This window comes from Eleutherodactylus coqui, chromosome 6 (assembly GCF_035609145.1).
Source record: "Eleutherodactylus coqui strain aEleCoq1 chromosome 6, aEleCoq1.hap1, whole genome shotgun sequence".
Taxonomy (NCBI): domain Eukaryota; kingdom Metazoa; phylum Chordata; class Amphibia; order Anura; family Eleutherodactylidae; genus Eleutherodactylus; species Eleutherodactylus coqui.
In genome coordinates, this window is record NC_089842.1 from 96,144,425 (window position 1) to 96,165,979 (window position 21,555).

General features: G+C 43.6%; 1 protein-coding gene across 1 annotated transcript in view; it reads left to right on the forward strand.

Moving 5' to 3' along the window:
• Positions 1–1,991: 1,991 nt before the first annotated feature.
• The window catches only part of LOC136632390 (tetraspanin-4-like), a 97,787-nt gene continuing 78,223 nt past the window's right edge, over positions 1,992–21,555 (forward strand). The window contains exon 1 of the mRNA XM_066607221.1: positions 1,992–2,199. The gene's annotated coding sequence lies outside the window, so the exon portion shown is untranslated. The remainder of the gene's footprint in view (positions 2,200–21,555) is intronic.

A 21,555-nucleotide genomic window follows, 5' to 3' on the forward strand; every position in this document is an offset into this window, starting at 1 on the left:
AACTTTAGCAGCATGATTATTTTTACGAATTGTCAGCTGTTTTAGTGCTCAGTTAAATGGTGCTTTCAAGCGGGCGGAATAGTTCCGCATTCCACACCAAAAGACAGGCCTTTTTCTGTTGCTGCAGAATTCTGCTTCAAAACCTGCGAGTTTAGATGCGGAAATGACAGAATTAGGCAATTTTCAATTCCACGTCAAAATCCGCATGAAGGCTGTGGATTTTGGTGCAGAATTTTTTGCATCCATAGGGGAAGTGAGGGGGGGAAAGAGTTTAGCAGCACTGGAATGGGCGACACAGTCGTGGTTTTCTCTTGTTCATGCGATTTCCAGCTGCGATGTGGGTGGCCGAAAATCGCAACACCTGTGTTAAAGAACCCTGAGAGTCACATATTCCCCACCGGAGAATTAGGTGTATTAATTAATTAATAGAGATTAGCGAGCATACTCGCTAAGGACAATTGCTCGATCGAGCATTGTCCTTAGCGAGTACCTGCCCGTGTGGGAGCAAAGATTCGGCTGCCGGCGGCGGGCGGGGAGGAACGGAGGGGAGATCTCTCTCTCCCTCTCTCCCCCCCGCTCCCCCTGCTCACTCCCACAACTCACCTGTCACCCGCGCTGGCAGCCGAACTTTTTCTTCCAAGCAGGCAGGTACTCGCTAAGGACAATGCTCGATCGAGTAATTGTCCTTAGCGAGTATGTTCGCTCATCTCTATTAATTAAGTGTAACAGCCTCCGCACTCATCTCTATCTCCTTCATAGGACTCATTCACACAACAGTATCAGGTCCCACAGCATTTTACCGGTCTGTGTAAGCGGGTTGAGACCACGTATGGCAGCGAGTGCTCTGTGCATCTCAGGCACACGGTCATGTGCAGCTTGACTGTGTCTTTTTTTTAAATTCCCCATTCTGTTTCATAGCGGGGTTGTGTATGAACGTTGCCCATAAATGTATTGTGTAGAGTCAGCATTTCATACGCTGCCCATAAAAAGTACAGGGCTCACGCTGCGTGGTACGCCAAGAATAGAGCATGCTGCTATCTGTTTCTCGGGCGTATCTACTCGCAGTGTCTACACGCTAATATGAACGGATCAATGAAAGTCTATTTACTTTCATTGACTCCATTCAACATGCATGACGCGGCCGTGCATCACGGGTGTAATACATGCCGAAATCATGGTCATGTGAATGAGCCCTTTAGACGGCCGTATGTGCTATTGCACACGCTTCAACGCAATGTATTTACGCAGTGAACGAGGTAGGTAGATTTACGCACGTATCAGCACATAATACTGTACTTTTTGCGCACGCAGGACCTGTTCACAAGAGCGCGCAACCCTCCCCCACTGTGGATTAAAAGTCTAATTAGCCTAATCAGGTCCAGATGTTTTCCTTTTTTTAATCGGAATTGCTCAGCATATTGCGCAAAACACATTCATGCGAACAAACCCATTGAAATCAATGGCTTCTATTCTCTGTGCATCGCGGTTGTCTGAAAAAGTCCTTATAAGTGTGATATTTTCTCAATGCATCATTTCCTTCTATTATTTCCTCATTATATTATTAAATGCCTGCAAGATAAACCAGATGTCAACAGACTATACCAATTCAGACTTCAACATTTTCCCTACATGAGGTTATACATTACAGGACAGCGTTGGCACCACACTGGTCTGAACGGCATCCAAAAACAAAAACCAAAAAACTTCAAAATGTTTAAAAGGCAAAGCTCAGGGGACAGTTCATCTTTGTTGTTGAATACTTCAGCTTGAGTCCAATCCAAGTATGGAAAAAGGGTCGCTATTGCTAAACAGAAATTCCTTCAGTGTGTGAAGTGGAAAAAGTTTGGAAAACTTCTCGCTAGTATTAAAAATAGCCTCTCCAACACATATTGTCTGAATTAGCCAGCACCCCATAGGAGTGTATCCCCCTCCCATTTCCTCCTGTAAGACCCTCACCTAACAACTCCCAATCACAAGACTTAGTCCCAGCCCCTCTTTAAGCAGTGCCACTACCCTCTACAGCCAGACACTTTGCTGAGCTGACACCGGGGAACTACAGACACAGAGATTTGCAACGGAAAGAGGATTACTGTGTAGTTCATGGTGCTGTGGAGAAACACAGAGGAGCAAGAATAACATCCCATCTCAGCCATCTACTAGAGTTTGTCAGGCTCCCTCTGTCTCTGCATCCCTACCGAGGTAAGTGGCATCCTTTGTAACTACACAACTTCTTTAGACAGTGAGGGCTCCTTTAAGAAGTTGCACCATTGCTCTCTATGGTAAGTGAGACATGTTATGCATGGGGATGATAGGCAGCGGGTTTATTACCAACTGCATCTGAATAGTACCAAGTCCGCAGCAATGTACAGAGAACCCAGTTTAATCCACAGAGTTCACACCGTAAGCCCAAATATAGGAAACTTGGAACCTACTTAGGAATTGCACCAGTGCAAAAAGGGTCCTTTTCCTTTGGTTTCATTGCTAGTACAGTAGTTAGTTGCTGACTTGTTGATGTTATATCACTTCCTCTGCTTATAAACTGTAACTATTTATACATGCTATTATTAATAACTTTACTCCACCCTTCAAGTCACTTTTAAATTGATATTCCAGTTACTGGCAAAATTTCAAGTTTTCACTCATCCACTGGATGGTGGAAACTGATAAATCGGTGGGGGTCCGACCGCTGGATCCCGCACTAATGCCAAGAACGGAAGATTCTTTTTCCTCCATCCTCCTTAGGGCTCCTGCACCCTTGCGCTTTTCTTGCACGTTTTTTTCACGCTATATCGCTGCGTTGTTTCACGCGATTGTCAATGGGACTTTCTAATGTTAAACACGTATCACACGTTGGTGGTGTGCTATTTTTGTGCGATACGTTTTTAACATTAGAAAGTCCCATTGACAATCGCGTGAAAAAAACGCAGCGATATCGCGTGAAAGAAACGCGCAAGAAAAACTCAAGTGTGCAGGAGCCCTTACTTCTGGGTTCTTGTCCCACATCACTAAACGGAGGGCAGGTCATGCAAGTGCACTGCCACTCCATTCAGTGTCAATGACCCCAATGACACTAAATGGAGCGGCAGTGCGCTTGTGCAACCTGTCCTTCGTTTGGTGATGTATACTCGGCTATATCCAAAAGTCCCATTGACACCAAATGGAGCGGCAGCTCGCTTATGCAACTTGATCTCCGTTTTGTGACGTATGCTCGGCTATCTCCAAAAGTCCCATTGACACCAAAGGGGGCGGCAACTCGCTTACGCAACTTGCCCTCTGTTTGGTGACGTATACTTGGGGATCTCCAAAAGCTCCACTCACACCAAATGGAGCGGCAGTGGCTCATGCCACCTTCCCTCGGGGACGGTGGGAGTTGCAGTGTTCAGACGCCAACCAATCTCTCGGTTTTCTCCCATTTGAATTATGGCTGCAGTGATAAGGCTGCTATGATGCAGTGTAGTAGTTTTAGCCAGCATCAAGTGGGGTCTCTATTTGAAGCTTTGCTTTGGGGCTCCCTTGCCTCTATGTACACCCCTATAGTTACTCTAGTTAAATATGTGCTCTGCCCTAGATGGAGCGTCTCATTAGATTTTAGGTCTGGTAGATTTTCCATACAATGGTACAGCAGACGGAACCAAGCATGTGGTCACCATAGTCGTATAGCTTCTAACACCTATCGGTCAGTTCTTCTGGATTGTTGTCATGTCTATGGCCTCCATACATGCTTTATAACTTTAATACTCGTCTTTCATGTGTGGTCACTAAATCCAGCAATGCTGTTAGTAGTTAATGCTAGGTCTTACTGTTCTACAAGCCGCAGGTTGCAGTAAATCCACAGTTTTGTGGTGCGCTGTCTGCGGTTTGCTAGTACGAGCGGTATATTTTACTAGCAAGTGAGGATCTGACTTCCTTTTTACTGACTATCATTAAATCGGCTGACATTTGGCAGGGATAAACATGCATGTGTTGGTAGCCAAGTGTCTGAAGTACACAAAGTTACTGGCTGCAGCTCCACAAACATTTACAACCCTAAATCCTGGAGTTGGTGAAACTTCAAGTGAGCACAGGCTGGGCACAGTTCTTGGCATTTTTAGACTGGTTTGGGGATTGCATTCTGTTCACTGCTATGGAATTTTGTATTTGGTCATTGAAGCTTGGCAGGAGTTAAAATTGTCAGTAAGAAGGTTTGGCAGGGTATACAGTTCCTTTAGGGTAAAATTGATCATGTTTGGAACTCGTATAGAAGTTTAAATAACTCCTGTTTAGATTTTAAAGGGGTTATCTATTTGTAACTTATTGATATCCTATTCTCAGCATAGGCAATCAATAGTAGATCAGTGAAGGTCTGCTACTCAGGATTCCCACCGATCAGCTGTTGGCAAGGCTAGTACGCTCATGTACTGAGCTGATTTGTGCAGGAAGCTGACTGCGCCATTCCAATTGCAGTGGTCCTGCTTGGTATTACAAGCAAAGCTCCTATTGACATGAATGCGAACCTGGCATGCAATACTAAGCCTGGCCACTGCAGTTATAACAGAGCTGTCTGCTTCCTACAGAAATCAATTCCATACAGGAGTGCACCTGCCTGGCAAATAGCTGATTGCCAGGGGTCCCAGGCGATGGACCCCCACGGAACTACTATTGATTACCTATACTTGGGATAGGCTATATATAGTTTACAACTAGACAACCCCTTTAAAGTTCTTCAGAGACAAGCTGCTTGTGGATGTTTTTATGTTGGGAGCTCCCACCATTATCATTAACTACTGTGTAAACGCCTGGCGTTATAGCAAACCCACCAATTGACATCTATTTATTTCAGAGACACACTGTGATCCCCAAAGCAATAAAATTAAAAGCGATCTCCAGCTTAATATGTCATAATAGGGCATATGGAAAGGGGGTTCAAACCAAATATCTTTAAAGGGGTTATCCCGGCAAAAAAATATAATTTTTAATACTATATGATCACTGGAGTTCCAACTTATAGGACCCCAAGGAACACGAAAATGGCGCATCCCGAGTCTCCCTAGTGAATGTAGCGGCTGTGTACATATGTAACCACCCCTCCATTCAATTTTATGGGACTTAGTGGTACACTCAGCTGTCTCTATAGACAATGAATGGAGTGGTGGTCAAGCATATGCACCACCACTACATTCATTAGGGGGCTTCAGGGTGCAGCGTTTAGACTCCTAACATTCATTTATTACCTATCCCGTTGATTGGGTTGTGTAATAACCCCATTAAGATTTGGTTCTAAAATAATATCTTCATGGATATTGGCTGTATGGAGATAAGCTCTGTTCACATCTAATCTGCCTTGTCCTTTTAGGCTTACATGATCTTCCTGTAGAATTCATTGGTCATGTTTGTGCATTAAATGTAAAGGACTTTCTAGTAGACTGGTCAGTCGCTCTACAGTGATCCCTGTTACAGCCGTGGCCCCCAAAGAACACCCCCCCCCACCCCACCCCCAAGTGATGAGCTTATGGCAAAGGAATATGTTACCAGTCTCCTGCGAAATACAGCATCCACAATTCTAGATGGACGCACTTTGCAGTATTAAGTTCTCTATTGTTTTGGTTGGAAGAAGAACTGATGTGTTTTTTCAAGTAGATCTAGCAACACTTTTTATGGGTATTGGTGCAGCTAATTTTACAAGAAAACGGAACCAGTGACTAAGCTTCTCAACTAATAAAACTGTCACTTCGATGGAAATACAAACAGGGAGGAGGGAAGAGATGATCGTTAATAATTACAGTTACATGCACAAGCTCTATGGAATGGCCAATTAGATCCTCTGGGCTGCAGATAGTAACATCATGTTGTTTATCCAGCTGGCTCTATATAAAGTCTAAAGTCTAAACTACATCATCCAGGCTTCAATCCTTTTTTTTTTTAGAATATTCCATTTTTGTTAGTTTTAAGAAATTAAAACAAACATGAAGAAATCAATTGTATTTAAATAAACAGTTCAAAGGTATAACAATACCACAAATGTTCAAGAAGGACTATGCAAAAATAAGTTGTCACACAAGAGACTATCCTAGGCACAAATATAGTAGACACATTAAGATTTCTGAAACTATTGAATTAACTTTATTATAAGAAGAGTCCAACCAACGTCCCAGTGAAGATAGAATTGAAGGCAATGATCTGCCGGCACCCCTGAATTGTTTTTCAGGGAAGGGCTTTACATATAAGCTCTTCCCTGAAAAACAAAAATTTTAGTGTAAAAAAAAAAAAATGAAGAAAATACTTACCTGTCTGCCGCTGCCGTGTCCCTGCGGGGATGAAGAACACGGGGCAGATGTTTCCTTCATCCCCGCGAGAAAAAAGAATTCCCTGCTGCACCTTCCACATCTGTGAGGCTGAGCGCAGGGACCAATCAGAGGCAGCTTTCAGCTGTCATTCAATAGCTGAGAGTTGCCTCTGATTGGTCACAGTGGTCAGCCAATCAGAGACAGCCCATTCAGCAGGCGGGGATTTAAGCAGTGCAGGAGAAGAGCCGGCTGGACGCGGCTGAGCCCTGGCAGCTGAAGAAAGGTGAGTATGGTTTTTTAAAATTTTTCTGTGATGCGAGGCTGTTTTCACATGAAAACACCTCGCTTCCACTGGGATTTCACATGGTGGCAAGTGCGATATCGGGCCATGAATTTTCCGAAAAGATTTTACAAAGAGTATTGAGCAAATTGGAATAGTCAGCTCCAATGCAGCAATAAACAGCACATGGGAAAGCTGCAGATGTGTATACAAGTGACACATGTGAGTCACACTGGGACAGAAATAGCCGATCTTTACTCAAAGCCTGAGAATTTAGATTTTCAGATATGTATAACATGCCTTGTATGGTGCCCCTTACATGCTCTTCTTGACATGTGAATGTAGTAGCCAATTAGTGGCTGTATTGGTAATTTATCACCAGTACTGACATCACCACTTTGGCCACCCTAATGCATTTTTTTGTGACCCAGGTGCAATTCCTCCTCCACACCATTCTAGCTGACACCATAGCTGGCTCTACAGTGGTAAAATGCTGTGCGATACACGCAGTATTTTACGCTTACGGTTGTGTGAGCCTAGATTTAGGCTCATTCATGCATGCTTAAGACTAACATTTCAATGTTACGAAATTCTAGCTCTTGGAAACAGGCCTGTTATGGGTGATCTCTGCATTAGTAATAAAAATGGGGAAGTTATAACTAGGGTGCGCAGAAAGGACATGGGTTAATTGGGCTCAGCTCCAAATCTCACAGATTGTTCGTGCTTGAAGCACTCAGGTCATTGGAGTAGTTTCAAGGGATAAAATATAAAGCGTGACAGTAAGTTTTACTAAGGAACTGGAAGGGCCCGTGTCTATTCCCTATTGTCTTATTTTCAACTTCATATTCTGTATTCTGGGGTGTATCCTTTGGAGGTGGAGGATTTCTTGGAACCATTCTGTTATAGAAAGGGGACATGCATTTTTCCAAATGTTTAAGAAACTTTACAAGGCTTCTGGACAGATATTGCAAGGACCTAGGGATCACTGAGAGCAATAAAACAGATGGTTCATTTGGAACAGACACTCTCGCGTAATTTTGCCTATCAAATCCACTACTTTGACCCACAAGAACTTGGAGAGGAGGACACTCCCACCAAACATGAGTCATCATTTTCCGAACCTGTTCGCAGCGCTCCAAAACCACAGGAAAAGCTAATGCAAGACCAAAATGACTCTACACCATTTAAGTTATGGGTTTAAGTTATGCCAGAGTGTGAGCGACTTGGTCTATTCGGTTGAGGAGAATGTCTGGGTAAGTTCTCTTTCCCAATTGGAAAGGGATGTTAGAGAAGTATTAGAGGATTTAGTCATATATAGTGGGGATTGATTTGCTTGGGGACGTAGTTTATGCACAAGGGCCTCAAAGCAGATAAGCTATGGTTACATCACTGGAACGTGAGATGATACATTGGTAACTTAAAGGGGTTGTCCCGCGAAAGCAAGTGGGTCTATACACTTCTGTATGGCCATATTAATGCACTTTGTAATGTACATTGTGCATTAATTATGAGCCATACAGAAGTTATCAGAAGTTATTCACTTACCTGTTCCGTTGCTGGCGTCCTCGTCTCCATGGTGCCGTCTAATTTTCAGCGTCTAATCGCCGGATTAGACGCGCTTGCGCAGTCCGGTCTTCTTCTTTTCTGAATGGGGCCGCTCGTGCCGGAGAGCGGCTCCTGGTAGCTCCGCCCCGTCACGTGCCGATTCCAGCCAATCAGGAGGCTGGAATCGGCAATGGACCGCACAGAAGCCCTGCGGTCCACCGAGGGAGAAGATCCCGGCGGCCATCTTCACCAGGTAAGTAAGAAGTCACCGGAGCGCGGGGATTCAGGTAAGCACTGTCCGGGTTTTCTTTTTTAACCCCTGCATCGGGGTTGTCTCGCGCCGAACGGGGGGGCTGTTGAAAAAAAAAAAACCCGTTTCGGCGCGGGACAACCCCTTTAATGTAAACATGGGTGTTGGTCTTATAGTCGTAAGCAAAGCTACCTTCCAAGCAGTTGAAATGCATTTGATTCCTAGCCAGCACATCACTTCTTCCACCTTTTCTGTTTTAGCCAGGGCTTTGCAGAAGGATTTAAGGCCCCCATAGACATTAGCATTTAGTCTTCCAAAGCCGCTGATAACTGTGGAGCTGTACGACTGTATAGGGGCAGCTCAGCATTTCCCTGACAGGATGATATCGGGAGAAAGAAGGATTGGGGTTGCTAAATTTCCACATATGATCTTTATGTTTCGCTGAAGATATGCTATTCAGCCAAGCTGATCGCTCATGTGTATGGAGGAGCTGGTGGAAACAACTGTCAGATGAATGATCGTTCCTCCGGCAGTTGTTAGAGGTGGATTCGGGCACCTTTAGGGGTAGTGATTTCTGAAAGCTTCAAAATGAGTCAGCAGTGCAGTCAGGCAGCAAGGAAAACAAGTAGGATGCTTGTCTGCATGGTTTGAGGTATAAGCAGTACAAAGAGAGAGATTGTGATAAAGTAGAACAAACCCAGAGACGGACTATGAAAAGGGTAGACTGTCTTAAGCATCAAACTTAGCAGGAAAGACTTAAAGAACTTAATTTGTATAGCCTGAAGGAAAGAAGGGGAAGGGAGGACATGATCAAAACCTTTAAATATTATATGTTAAGGGTATAAATAAGGTTCAGGAGGGATGTGTTTTTATTAGGAAGCTAAACTCTAGAACAAGAGGGAACAATCTGAGATTAGTTGGGGGAAGATCAGCAGCAACGCCAGGAAATATTTTACTGAACGAGTAGAAGATGCTTGGAACAAACTTCCAGCAGACGTGGTTGGAAAGTCAACGATAAATGAAGTCAAGCTGCCTGGGATAAGCATAGATCTACCCTAGATTAGAAATAAAAAGGAAATAATATAAGGGCAGACTAGATGGACCATTTGGTATTTTTCTGTCACCTATCTTCTATGTTTCTATGAAGACACTGTTTTAGTTCCTGTTACCCTTTTAAATGGGATATACATAGCTAATCTTTGAGTTGGCGGGACATTGGCAGCATTTATAGACTATGTCAGAGAACACTGGGCTATAAAAACAGATTTTGATCAAGTCATAAACTACTTGGGAAAACCCAGAGCTAAAAACATGGACTAGGTCATAGAGCTTCCCACACGTAGAAACAAGGACAGTGAAAGCTTTTGGTTCACAAATATGAACTTAGAATAGGAAGTGTTGGTGGGAATGGGAACTGAGTGTTCAGAGGAAGATATCCCCACCCTGGGGTCTTCCCTGTAGGAAAATGGTAATAAAGTATTGTGTTCAGTCTGGTCTTAAGGTTGCTTAAAGCAGAGGTCAACAACTGAAAAGCCAACATTATAATAGTGTACTAGGGCAGATGTACATGAATATATGTCCTTAAAGGCCTCTAGACAAAACTGGCATACTTGGTCTAGCGTAGGACCTGAGGGACAGTGCATGACATAGAGGTCCACAGAGAATCAAAGAGAATCAAAGCAAGCTAAGATTATGATGACAAGCTATAAACTAAGTAATTACATTTTTTGTCAGAAAAAAAATCAATACTTACATATTCCTCCCCAAGCAGTCTTCTTACCGCATCTTTTTCTTGCTGATCCTTTCCAGTCCCCTGGGTCACTTCACCTCCAGCCTTCCGAATCCTCTTCTTGTTATAGAGCGTCCATTCTCTGTATTCTTCTTCCGGCAGGTCAGTGTAGATTATGCCACTAGTGATGTAACGTTCACTGCCTTGGAAGGAATGCCAATCTATTGCCGAGACTGTGCATGCGCACTGTCTCAACGTGAAAGTGCATATGCTATTTCAGAGAGACATGCACAGTCTCTGCAATGGCTCGGCACTCCCTGCTAGACTATGAATGCTACGTCACTAGTGACGTAGAGTGCATTGCCCTGCAGGATGGAGACTGCCTAAAATGGACACTTTGTCACCAGAAGAATAAGAATGCGGTGAGGTGACCCGGGGGGACTACAGGAGAAGATCAGTGGGGAAAAGATGTGGTAAGAAGACTGACGTGGTAGGAATAGATAAGTATAGAATTTTTGTTTTCTAATGACAGAACCCCTAATAAGTCACTTGAGACAGACTGGTTGCTAAGGACAGACTACCTAACAACTACAGCTTTTAAAAGGGGGTTTTCAGACAGCATGTTCCTTGCAACTAATCATATTATTTGCATCTTCGGCTGAAGGCCAAATTGAGGGCAAAAAAAAAAGGCAGATTGGCAATACAAACCACAATCTGCTCTATTTCTTAGAGCTCTTTTACACAATTGTTGCTCCTGTGCTTTCACACAAGATGAATGCTCAGTGAATGAAGGCAGAGCGGGTCTGAGATCTCTTCCAGCCGCCCGCCTCCATGCAGAGGAAACAGGCAGTTGTTCATAGATGAATGACTTCTTGTTTACTGAGGCCGCCTAAACTGAACAAAGAATGATAAGCAAACAAATTTTGTTGTTAAGTCGCCGGCAACATTTACACTGAATGATTTTTCAGATTCCTGTGATCCAACGAGAATCTGAACGATATCGGTCCATGTAAAAGGATCCGTAGGGTGCTAGTATATAAGTAGTAGCGGCTCCTACTACGGTAGCACTTACCAATAATTGCTGGGCTGAATTTGCAAGTCCTGGTGCAGCTTGGCAATAGGAGCAAAATCACAAGCATTAGTGGTGCCCATGTAATAGTGCCCTTGTAATAGTGCCCTTGTAATAGTGCCCTTACTACCTAATTAATCAGATTTTTGTCAAAATAAATATAATGGCGAACCACTTCACAGGGGTATTGCAACAACTAACATTTATAACATGCCATTTGGGGGTTCCACCACTGGAAGTCCCAACGTTACAAAAAAGGGATCCCATATTTTCTATTTCACCTGTAAACCCAGGATGAAAAGCAGATGAAAGAACCACCTCCATTGATGTCTAAGGGAAGTGACAGAAACATCCATATCTTCCCTAGACTCGTATGGCAGATAAGAACACACATGTGGCTGCTTCCTTTACTTTACATAGACTGTAAGGCGGGTTTCATACTAGCATATTATGGGCACATTTATGAGTTGGTAGTATGGTCAAGTGTCCTGACCTGACTATGGGTCTACTGACCCGAATTAAGAACATCATAGAGATCTATGGTCCGAACAGGACATAATAGAGATTTAAGCAGACATGAGGCTACATTGCTGGTCTTTTTCATCCCTTTATCCTGGTTTAAAAGGAGTAATGGGGACACTAGAGACCACATTCTTCCAATTGTTGGGAGCACAAGCAATGCAAGTGTATTAATGGTATGTCCTATGGATATTCTTATAATATATATTTTTGTAGCTAACCCTTTAGTTAGTTAATTAATGGCATAGTTTATTAAAAATAACCTGAGGTAGGACAGATAATTAAATGTATAATTTGCCATGAAGCAATAATTTATTTTCATTTTTTTTAGGTTTTTCTTAACATTTTTCAGCGTGTGATACAATTCAACATTAGGCAATTACTAAAATGTTACAAATTACAATGTAGTTTAACATAATTTCTAATGGTTTTTTTTTGCATTTTTATTTAAGACCTTCACCTCTTGAATTGTCAGAAGAGGATGTATTAGTATTTTAGCAACAATGTATGACTTTTCCTAACTAGCTGTGTGGTATTGCTAGTCTCTCACCACAGGGTTTTGTGACAAATTTTACCAAGAACGTAGTTACGGTGTAAGCAGGATCATATGTCGCATATGTTTCTCATCAGACTGAGGAATCCTGAACACATTTGCCCGACACCGTGTCTCATGTGTGTTGTGTACTTCCCATTAATATAAGAGTTTTTGCCGTGACCTCTCCATATCCTGTACATCTGCTTAGTCACCAGAGTTCTCTGGATACAAAGTGAAGATAAAAGTCCCCATGATTGGCACCATTAACCGGTACTACATCCAAAGATAATATGTGGGCAGCTCACAGCAAACGACAATTTGTATTCAGAGCAAGAAATTCACATATTTGATGTGGTCACTTTGTGTGGTCAGCATTCATACTGCTGACCTCTGTAGCCATTTCCATTTTGTATGGGAAAATTGGAATACTGTAGCTGCAGACTGACATAACTTTGCTACCCATCAGTGGACTTTAATGGTTAAGCATCTACACGACTCTTCTCAGAAACGTATCGGCTCCATGCTCAATAAAGAGAGATTCTGGTATATTTTCAGCTATTGTTAATAATTAGTTGTGTGTATTGCAGTACCAGACGCAGCCTGTAGACAAGAGTGGCACTGTTTCTGGAAGAAAATAGCTTCAAGCTAAAATGCTCATTTGTTTGCGAACAGATGATGCTTTCTTGATGTTTCCGAATACGTATAAAAACGGCATTATTAAAGGGGTTCTTCCACAACTTAAAATTGCCTCATAAGCACTCTGCCCCTCCCTGGTTGCTGCTGCCAATTAATGTTTAAACATATTGTAAACCCCCTCTATGTTATGTGCATTGTGAACTGCTATGCAGAATGTATGATTGTGTGAGTAGGGGCACATTGGTGTAAGGCTTAGCACTTCTAATTAATAGTCTTTTTTAAGCATTTTTAAGTATTTATAATTTATTAGTTGGTGGCACATAATAACAAGTGTAAATCAGTACCACCTCCCTAGTGCAATTGCCTTCCAGCACTCCACTCCTCTGAGCATTGAATTCATCTACTTTTTTCAATTCTCCCTTCCCATTCTTTAACTGAAGGGTGTTGTGACCCTTGGTACAGTTCCTCTTGCTTTTGTTTGCTTACATTGCTGAAATAGTGTAATGAAAGAGTCGCAGATAGTTTAAGAGAAGGGCGTTGAGACCAGCATAAGCCACACCAGTGTCAAAGGTTGGTGGCATCCGCATCCCATATACTATATTGCATCTAGATCCCATCTGACCCCCAATCACTGCCCCACATAGGACAGCTGTCTGTACATGTGTGAGACCCTGACCATTGAAATCTATGAAGATTATTGAGATAGGCAAGCCATATACTCGTGTAGCCACCTTTCCACCTACTGTGAGCTGGATAGGATTACCAAACAACCATCAGGAAAAGCCCACTGGCTCTCTAGGACGCTTATTAACTTTTTCCACAACACTTCTGCCCTATTCAGCAATTCCAGTAACCTGATTGGTTGTTTGGTGAATCAGCCAACCCAAACAACCAATCAGTTTGCTGGAATTGCTGAATAGGGCAGAAGTGTTGTGGAAAAATTTAATATGCCTCCAGGACACGTGCCGTCCACCCTTTCCATGAGCCGCTTAACAGACATAGCTTCTGCATCAGTGATATGTACACCATTGATTGGAAAGTAACCCGATCTGTATTCTTTATGTGGAAAATAATAAAATATAAGGTTTTTTTTTTTTTAAAGCTCTGTAAATTGCAAGTATTTTTTACGATAGAGAACAGATGAGCAATTGCCTTCTCACGTGCAGACGCCGATTTATGTCATGTTTTGTCACACGAAAATCCATAAAAACCATCGAAAATGGTTAAAACAACAATAAAATCTACATATCTGGAATAAAGCACAAATGATGTTAAACTTGTAATTCATACCCCAAGATTATTGGAGGCCTTAAAGCCTTTACCGGCTGTGTAGAACATGAAGCATTCTGTTTTAGACTTGCTTCTACCTAAAGCCTCGCCGGCTGCCGCACGCCTGAGCGTCCGGGTCCTGAGGTGGGAACAGTAAACTCACATCTGGAATTTACATGAATCAATCCACTTTTTCACTTTTTATTGCACACACGTGCTGCCAGCAGCAACTCAGTTGGCCAGTCTGCATGGAGCCGCGTGAGCGCTGGGCTGCGTGCATTCTGTCTCATTCACCTCAGAGCCGCACAGATTTCCTGCTGCCTGTTGAGCCCCAGGGATCCCACTATTAGGAGTGTTCGGTGAGGCCTGTCCAGGTTCCTGCCACGTCCCACTTTATTTTTTATTACTAAGCTTTCAGCAAGTGCACGCACCCCAGACATTGTACAGTTCACAAAAGCAATTAAGGGCGAAACTGAGAATTTGACAGAAGAAAAGAACCAAATGGCCCATGTGATCTGTATTTTTTCCTATTTAGTTGACTACATCTGACATTTTCTCACTTTATAGAAGGGCAGCAGCTGGTAATGAAGCCCTGTGTGTGTTGCATCTGGACACTGCCTGCTGGATTGTGGGAAGCCCAGCTTGTTGATACAGAACACAAACATGGCATTTCTAAGGATACGTTTACACGTAGCGAGAAATCATTCGCCTGAGCAAACAATGACGCAGTTTGCTCATTCGCTCGTGCGATCTGTTTAAACACAAAAATAAAATTGTTTATTTTTTTTTTTAACAGGATCGTTCAGTTCATTGTATAAGTCAATGAGAGCAAGTGAACAATCAGTGTTTAACCCTTTCCAATCCAATTTGTATCCTGGGTTTCCTAGGGGGCTTACTCTTCTTTTGCCGTTATACAATGGCGCTATCTGCTGGCTAAAGCCAGTACTGTATGAGGTGACACATTGGATAGGCTCCAACAGCAGAGAGGCTGATCATATACAGTAAGAGAACCCCGACGGATGTCTTCCAACATTGGAGCTGGACAGCCTTAAATCATAATGTCTTTAGACATCAGACAGTGGATTGGAAAGGGTTAAACCAAACAAGTGTCGAACGAGTCAACGATAATTCGTTTGCTTATCATTCATTTCATGCAAGCGTAAAAATCTGCATTTATCGTTCAGTTGTTGGCCATGTTTATACTGAATGATTATCGCTCAAATTCCACTAATTATTCTGTGGGAAACACCTTACATAGAAATAAAAAGGGAAGCTTATCGCCCACTATGTAAATTATTCTTCTCCGTGAATAGTTGATAAATAAAGACCACTTACCTTGTGAACAATCTAAAGGTATAGCCCCCTGGTGCAAGCAATGAGTCCTAGGCAGACTGTTTTTGCAGGGTGGTTTGCCATTGCCTTCACCAATCATTTTTACCTCCCAGCAAGCTGGATACTAATTTTACCAACCTTGGAAGGATGGAAGACAATTCAACTATCTGAACCAAGCTGGTATTGAACCCGCAACCTTCAGGTCATGAGCAAGAGCTTAGGACTACATCTCTGCTGCCCTAACACTCTGTGCCACACGAGGCTCAATGGCTGTGGATAATCCATTAAACACATATCAAACTAAAATTTTATCATTTTATCATTATCATTTGAACGAGTGAATGTTGTCAGAGTTCGCTCATGCACTCTGTTTAAACAGGCAGATACATTGTTGGCTCATTCAAATGAGAAATAGTTCAGAATCATTCAGTCGCTGTCATTCACTTATACAGCAAATGTGAACGAGCGCTGTTTGAACCAAAAATAAGTGAATGAGCAAACAATGGTTTTTATGCCTGCAAAAAACAAACAATTATCACTTGTTTTTCAGTCATTCGCACGTGTTTGGACTCAACGATTATCGTTTAAATGATTTTTTGAACGCCAATTAGAGATGAGCGAGCATTGCCCTTAGCGAGTACCTGCCCGCTTGAAAGAAAAGATTCGGGTGCCGGCGCGGTTGAGCGGTGAGTTGCGGGAGTGAGCAGGGGGGAGAGGGAGAAAGAGATCTCCCCTCCGCTCCCCCCGCTCTCCCCGGCCACTCCCCACCCCCCGCCGGCACCCGAATCTTTTCTTCCGAGCGGGCAGGTACTCGCTAACGGCAATGCTCGATCGAGTAATTGCCCTTAGTGAGTATGCTCGCTCATCTCTAACGCCAATCATTCCGTCTAAAAGCACCCTAAGGAAAAAGTCAACCGAACCCAGCTATCTTATGTGTACGAGTGACATCATTAGTAATGTCCCATAAACCTGCCGTGGCTTCTACATTGGAAGGCTATGTAACAGGTTTATGGGACATAACCAGCCCAGAGGGACTGGTGACATCACTTGGCAGATGCCATGGCATCGGAGCGTTGAAATGGCACCACAATGAGTATATTGCTTAGTTTTGGACACACAGGGGGCGCAAAACTATATCAAAGAATTAAGTCGGACAACCCCTTTAAAGGTGCATGTTCCCTTTAAACCAGGGGTGAACAAATTATTGAGGGGTCAGTTAGATGAATCTAGGGACCATTTAGATTTTTTTGACATCCATAACTTCTATAGATATCAATAGAAAGCAACCGAAAAGACTTTTATAGGCATTACATGCATATGCTGTTTCCCCATGGGTGTGAATGAGGTCTAAACAGTACAGTAAAGAATTGAAAAGGGGGTCGTGCCATATAAATAAAGATCATTTAGCCTTGAATGCCAGAACAGAAGGATTAGGCCCCCTCCCCACGTGTGCCTTGCAGCAGGGATTCTCTCCAATCTTCTGGCATTTAATCCTGAAGAACTAACATCTGGGATACATTACGTTGGACTGTTTAGGCTGCTCGCTTCACTCCTTACTAATAATATCAGCAAGAAAGCCCTACGGTGAACAAACAATTGATGGAAAACAGTGCAGCACGCTTAAAATAGGAAAAGAATGCTTAGCAGCCTCGCTTTACAAGACGCTGACTTCATGACAGAAGAACTTTGTTTTTCTTTGCACAAGTGGGATTCATGAAAAATATGAAAAACTAGGAGCAACTCATTAAAAAAATGTATAGGTAATATCAGATGATAGAGTCGCTTATTACAAGAGTGATTCCAGATTGTGGGGGTATAGCCTCATTGTCTACAGGAGAATCTGTAACCAGATATCTTAAAGATGGGGGTGGGTGCAATAGATATTCTGCAAGGAAAAGTGGAAGAAAGGATTTGTTTTTTTATTCCATAAACTTCTTTCCATGAGTTATGTCTGCTACATTTATCTGCACAGTCAGGATGTCGCTGTGCGGGAAAAAACTAGGTAGGGGGTGCAGTCTTAATTCAGTTTTGTGGCCACTTTAATGTGATATCATCGGGATCTCAGAGGTCAGACCCCCCCCCCACACACACACACACAATCATAAAGTGATAATCTACCCCGGGACAAGTGAATATTGTTAAAACTGACAACAATACTGTTGCCAATTAGCACCAATCTGTTGTCCGTTACAATAGATTTCTCAGATACAGTGCCTTGCAAAAGTATTCACCTCCTTTGTGTTATGTGTAATAATAATAATCTTTATTCAGGCCTCCCCCACACAGCGTTTAGCACTCCCTTTTCAGTACTGTACAAGGCTTCTATTTATTTCAATGGGGCTGATCACACAAGCGTCAAAATGCTGCACTTTGACAGCGATGCATATCCTATCTTTGGCCGTCTTCAGCCCTGCGTCGCCCATTGAAAGTGCGGCACAACTTGGTGCCGCGTTTCAGGCAGCGCTAGCTAGCTGCACTACCAAAAAAACAAGTTATACTCACCTAGCTGGCGCTGTCTGGGTCCCTGGCGCTGCTTTCCGGGGCTCCGGGCACTTGTCAAAGGATCTTTTGCTAGTGACGGGTTTAAAGACCCCGCCTCCAGCAAAAAATTGCTCTAATTGGTTAATCCAGCGCCAATCACAGCCAGTGCTGGATGCACCAATCACAGCCATTCAATAAATGAATAGCTTGCAGCTCAGCCAATCAGAGCAATCTCTTGCTGGAGGCATGGTCTCGAAACCCTGTTACCAGCAAGAGATGCTCTGCAGGTACAGACAAGTACCTGGAAGCCTGCAGTGACGGCGCCTACTAGGTAATTATTTGATTTTTTTTTCAGCCTCCTTGGCTGCTTTATCAGCTGTGCAGTGCTGCTGAAGTAGCAGTAAACGCAGCATTGAAAAACACTGCGTTTACTGCAAACGCCTGTGTGAGGGAAGCCTTATCTAGCGCCAACATAATCCGCAGCGCTTACAAAATAGGGGAGAACAGATACAAAAACCACAGCTGCATGTAGTAATCAGCTGATGGAGACAATAGGGGTGAGGGTCCTGCTCCAACAAGCTTACATACTACAAGTATGGGGTGATACAGAAGGTAAAGGGGCTGGAGATGTGCACGGTATGGCGAGGTGGAGAGTGAGGGGTGCTATACAAATAGACAATGGTCAGACATTTAGTGGCAGAATCAGTGTGACTGCAGGTGCCGGTTGGTTATGGCTAGCAGGAACTGCAGTCGGTAGGACAGGGAGCATGTTATCAGGGGGAGTACAGAGGGGTTTGGTTTAGGGGATATGGTATGCCTCCCTAAAGAGGTGCGTTTTTAGCGCTCATCTGAAGTTTTGTGTGTCAGGGATTGCCTGGATAGTTTTGGGTAGCGCGTTCCAGAGGACGGAGAGCTGTCGGATAGGTAGGAGGAGAACCAGGAGAGAGCAGTGTCCTTTACATTGTAATAAAGCTCAGCATAAGGCCGCTCTCACACGGGCGTATTGTCACTGTGCCAATAGCCCATCAATTTTTATTGGGCCACTCACACCTGCGTATTTTTCGCGCACATTTTACTAGCGTGAAAAAGATCGCAGTATGCTCTGCTTTGGCTTGTATTACGCACGCATGCATATCAAAATAGTATATGGGGATTAGTGGCACGTAACAAATACGCATGCTACTGTGTAAGGCTAGGGTCACACAGGGCGGATTTTCGTCGGAAATCTCGCGGTTTGGCCGCAGCAAAAACCGCGAGATTTCCGCCGGGAGAACCGCCGCGGTTTAAGCCGCGGCGGCTTTAAAGCGGCCCGGCTGCGCTGCGGCCGGCGCTCCCATAGAGGAGAGCGCGGCCGCAGCGAAGAATGGACATGCTGCTTCTTTTGAAACCGGCGGCCGCAGCCGCGATTTCAACCGGATTTACCGCAGCGGATTAGCCGTCCCGTGTGGACGAGATTTCTGAGAAATCTTATCCACATGGCTGGCTAATCCCGGGATTAGCGGCTGTGGGCGGTTTTGCCTCGGGCGGATCTGCTGCGGCAAAACCGCGGCAAATCTGCCCTGTGTGACCCTAGCCTAATGGCTGCGTGCAGCACACCACTGCGTAGGGCCTTCTGAGTCCAGCCGTAGAGACTACACAGCCAAGACTGAGTTCACACTACAGCTTTGTAAAGTCCCACTTTAGACGGGACAACAGTCATCTAAACGTCATCGCTAAGGCTGTTAGCGCTTGTGCAGAGCATTTAGACTGGCAGAGTTCACCACTGGATAGCGGTCTTCTCAATGGCTCCTTGATCAGCGCATCACATTCTATGTGAAGCACTGAGAGGGGAGCGTTTACACTTAGCGAGAATCCCGCAATCCAGCGATGTAACCCTTTCCAATCCACTATCTGACCTCTGAAGACATTCTGACTGAAGTCTGCACAGCTCCGACGTCGGAAGACGTCCGGCAGGATATTCTTACTGTATATTACTGGCCGCTCTGTTGTGGGGGGCCTCTCCAGCATGTCCCATACTGCAGTACTGTTTCTAGCCAGGAGATGGTGCCATTGTATAATGGCAGAAAGAGAAAGCCCCCTAGGAAACCCTGAATCCAAATTGGATTTCAAAGGGTTACTGCTCACCGAAAGTCATCGATGACAAGAAGTGAACGAATAGTAATCGATATTTTTTGCATTTACACGGGACGATAATTATTGCTTAATTTAGTTCGTTTGAACGTATTTTGAGCAATAATCGTCCGATGCAAATGGCTCTATAGTCAAATTTGCATTGTATACCTACAGGACGATATTAATAATATTGAAGTTCCGATTGACTTTACTATTCAGTTGTCAGAGGTACAATCAGAGGTTCTCGCGCCCCAGTACAAGATCTGTAACAATGTTCCCTGCCTACTGTAGGTCTACATCCCTGTTAGATGGGAGAAGTTTCCTAAAAGTATTCTAAGGACAGTCCAGTTTTCTTGATGACGCCCCTCATACATATCTCCCTGCCTCTAACAGCAGCGCCTTCATTTTACTTACTAATAAAATAAGATAATAGATTGTCGAGATACACAAGTGTTTTCCTTGGAAGACTGGTGTCTAAAAAGAAATAATGAAATAAAGAAGTCAGGCGACACGCTGCTATAAAACCCTCCCAGCCAAATTTATTGGCTCTCGGTAAAAACAAAATAAAGATGACTAGTCTGGTTTTATTGTATCACCTACATTAGATAGAGTCATATATATCACAGGAAAGAGAAGACAATAAGTCCAAGCAGCCGTACACAATGGAAACTACTAACACTATGAAAAGAGATGGCACTCCTGGGGCCCCATACCAAAAACTGGAGCCAGTAAGTTAATGACAACCCCCAATAGCCATGGATTTTGGGACGTAGGAAATAACTATTGTAAGTGATGTCTATATCAATGGTCTCCAACCAACCTGTGGCCCTCCATTTGTTGCAAAACTACAACTCCCAGCATGCTATGTAGCCAGCAGAAAAGCAATTATAACAACTTTATAAAATAGACAAACTCAAGGATTTAGAGCAAAATACACAAATCTTATGAAACTGTTATTAAAGGGGTTTTCCAGGAAAATACTGTACTATTAATGACCAATCCTCAGGAGAGTTCATCAATATTTATCAGCTGCATTTTGCTGAATGGGAGCCCAGCCGATCAGCGGATTGTGTGCCCGCTGTCAGCACCGCTACACATGGGTACTGAGCGAAAGCTGCTGCTCTGACCCCTGTGTAGTCACCAGCATTTGTAACTGCAGGCGCAGTTGTCATTGATTTTAATGAGCGCTGCACCTGCAATTACAAGCGTCGACCACTATACAGGGGTCAGAGAAGCAACTTTCACTTGGTATCCCTGTGTATTGCAGTACTGGCAGCAGGCTCCTGATCAGTTGATCGACTGGGGTCCCAAATAACGTACCCCAGCTAATCAACTATTGATGACCTATCCTGAGGATAAGTCATCAATAATATTTTCTTGGAAAACCCACTGGACAGGTAAATGTAACTGCACTATTTGAGAAGTCTTAACGTGGACTGTTAAGATAACCTGGCCAGAAGCGTAGCTCTAGGACACAGGTGTCAAACACAAGGCCCGCAGGTCAAATCCGGCCCGCTGCCTCATTTTATGTGACC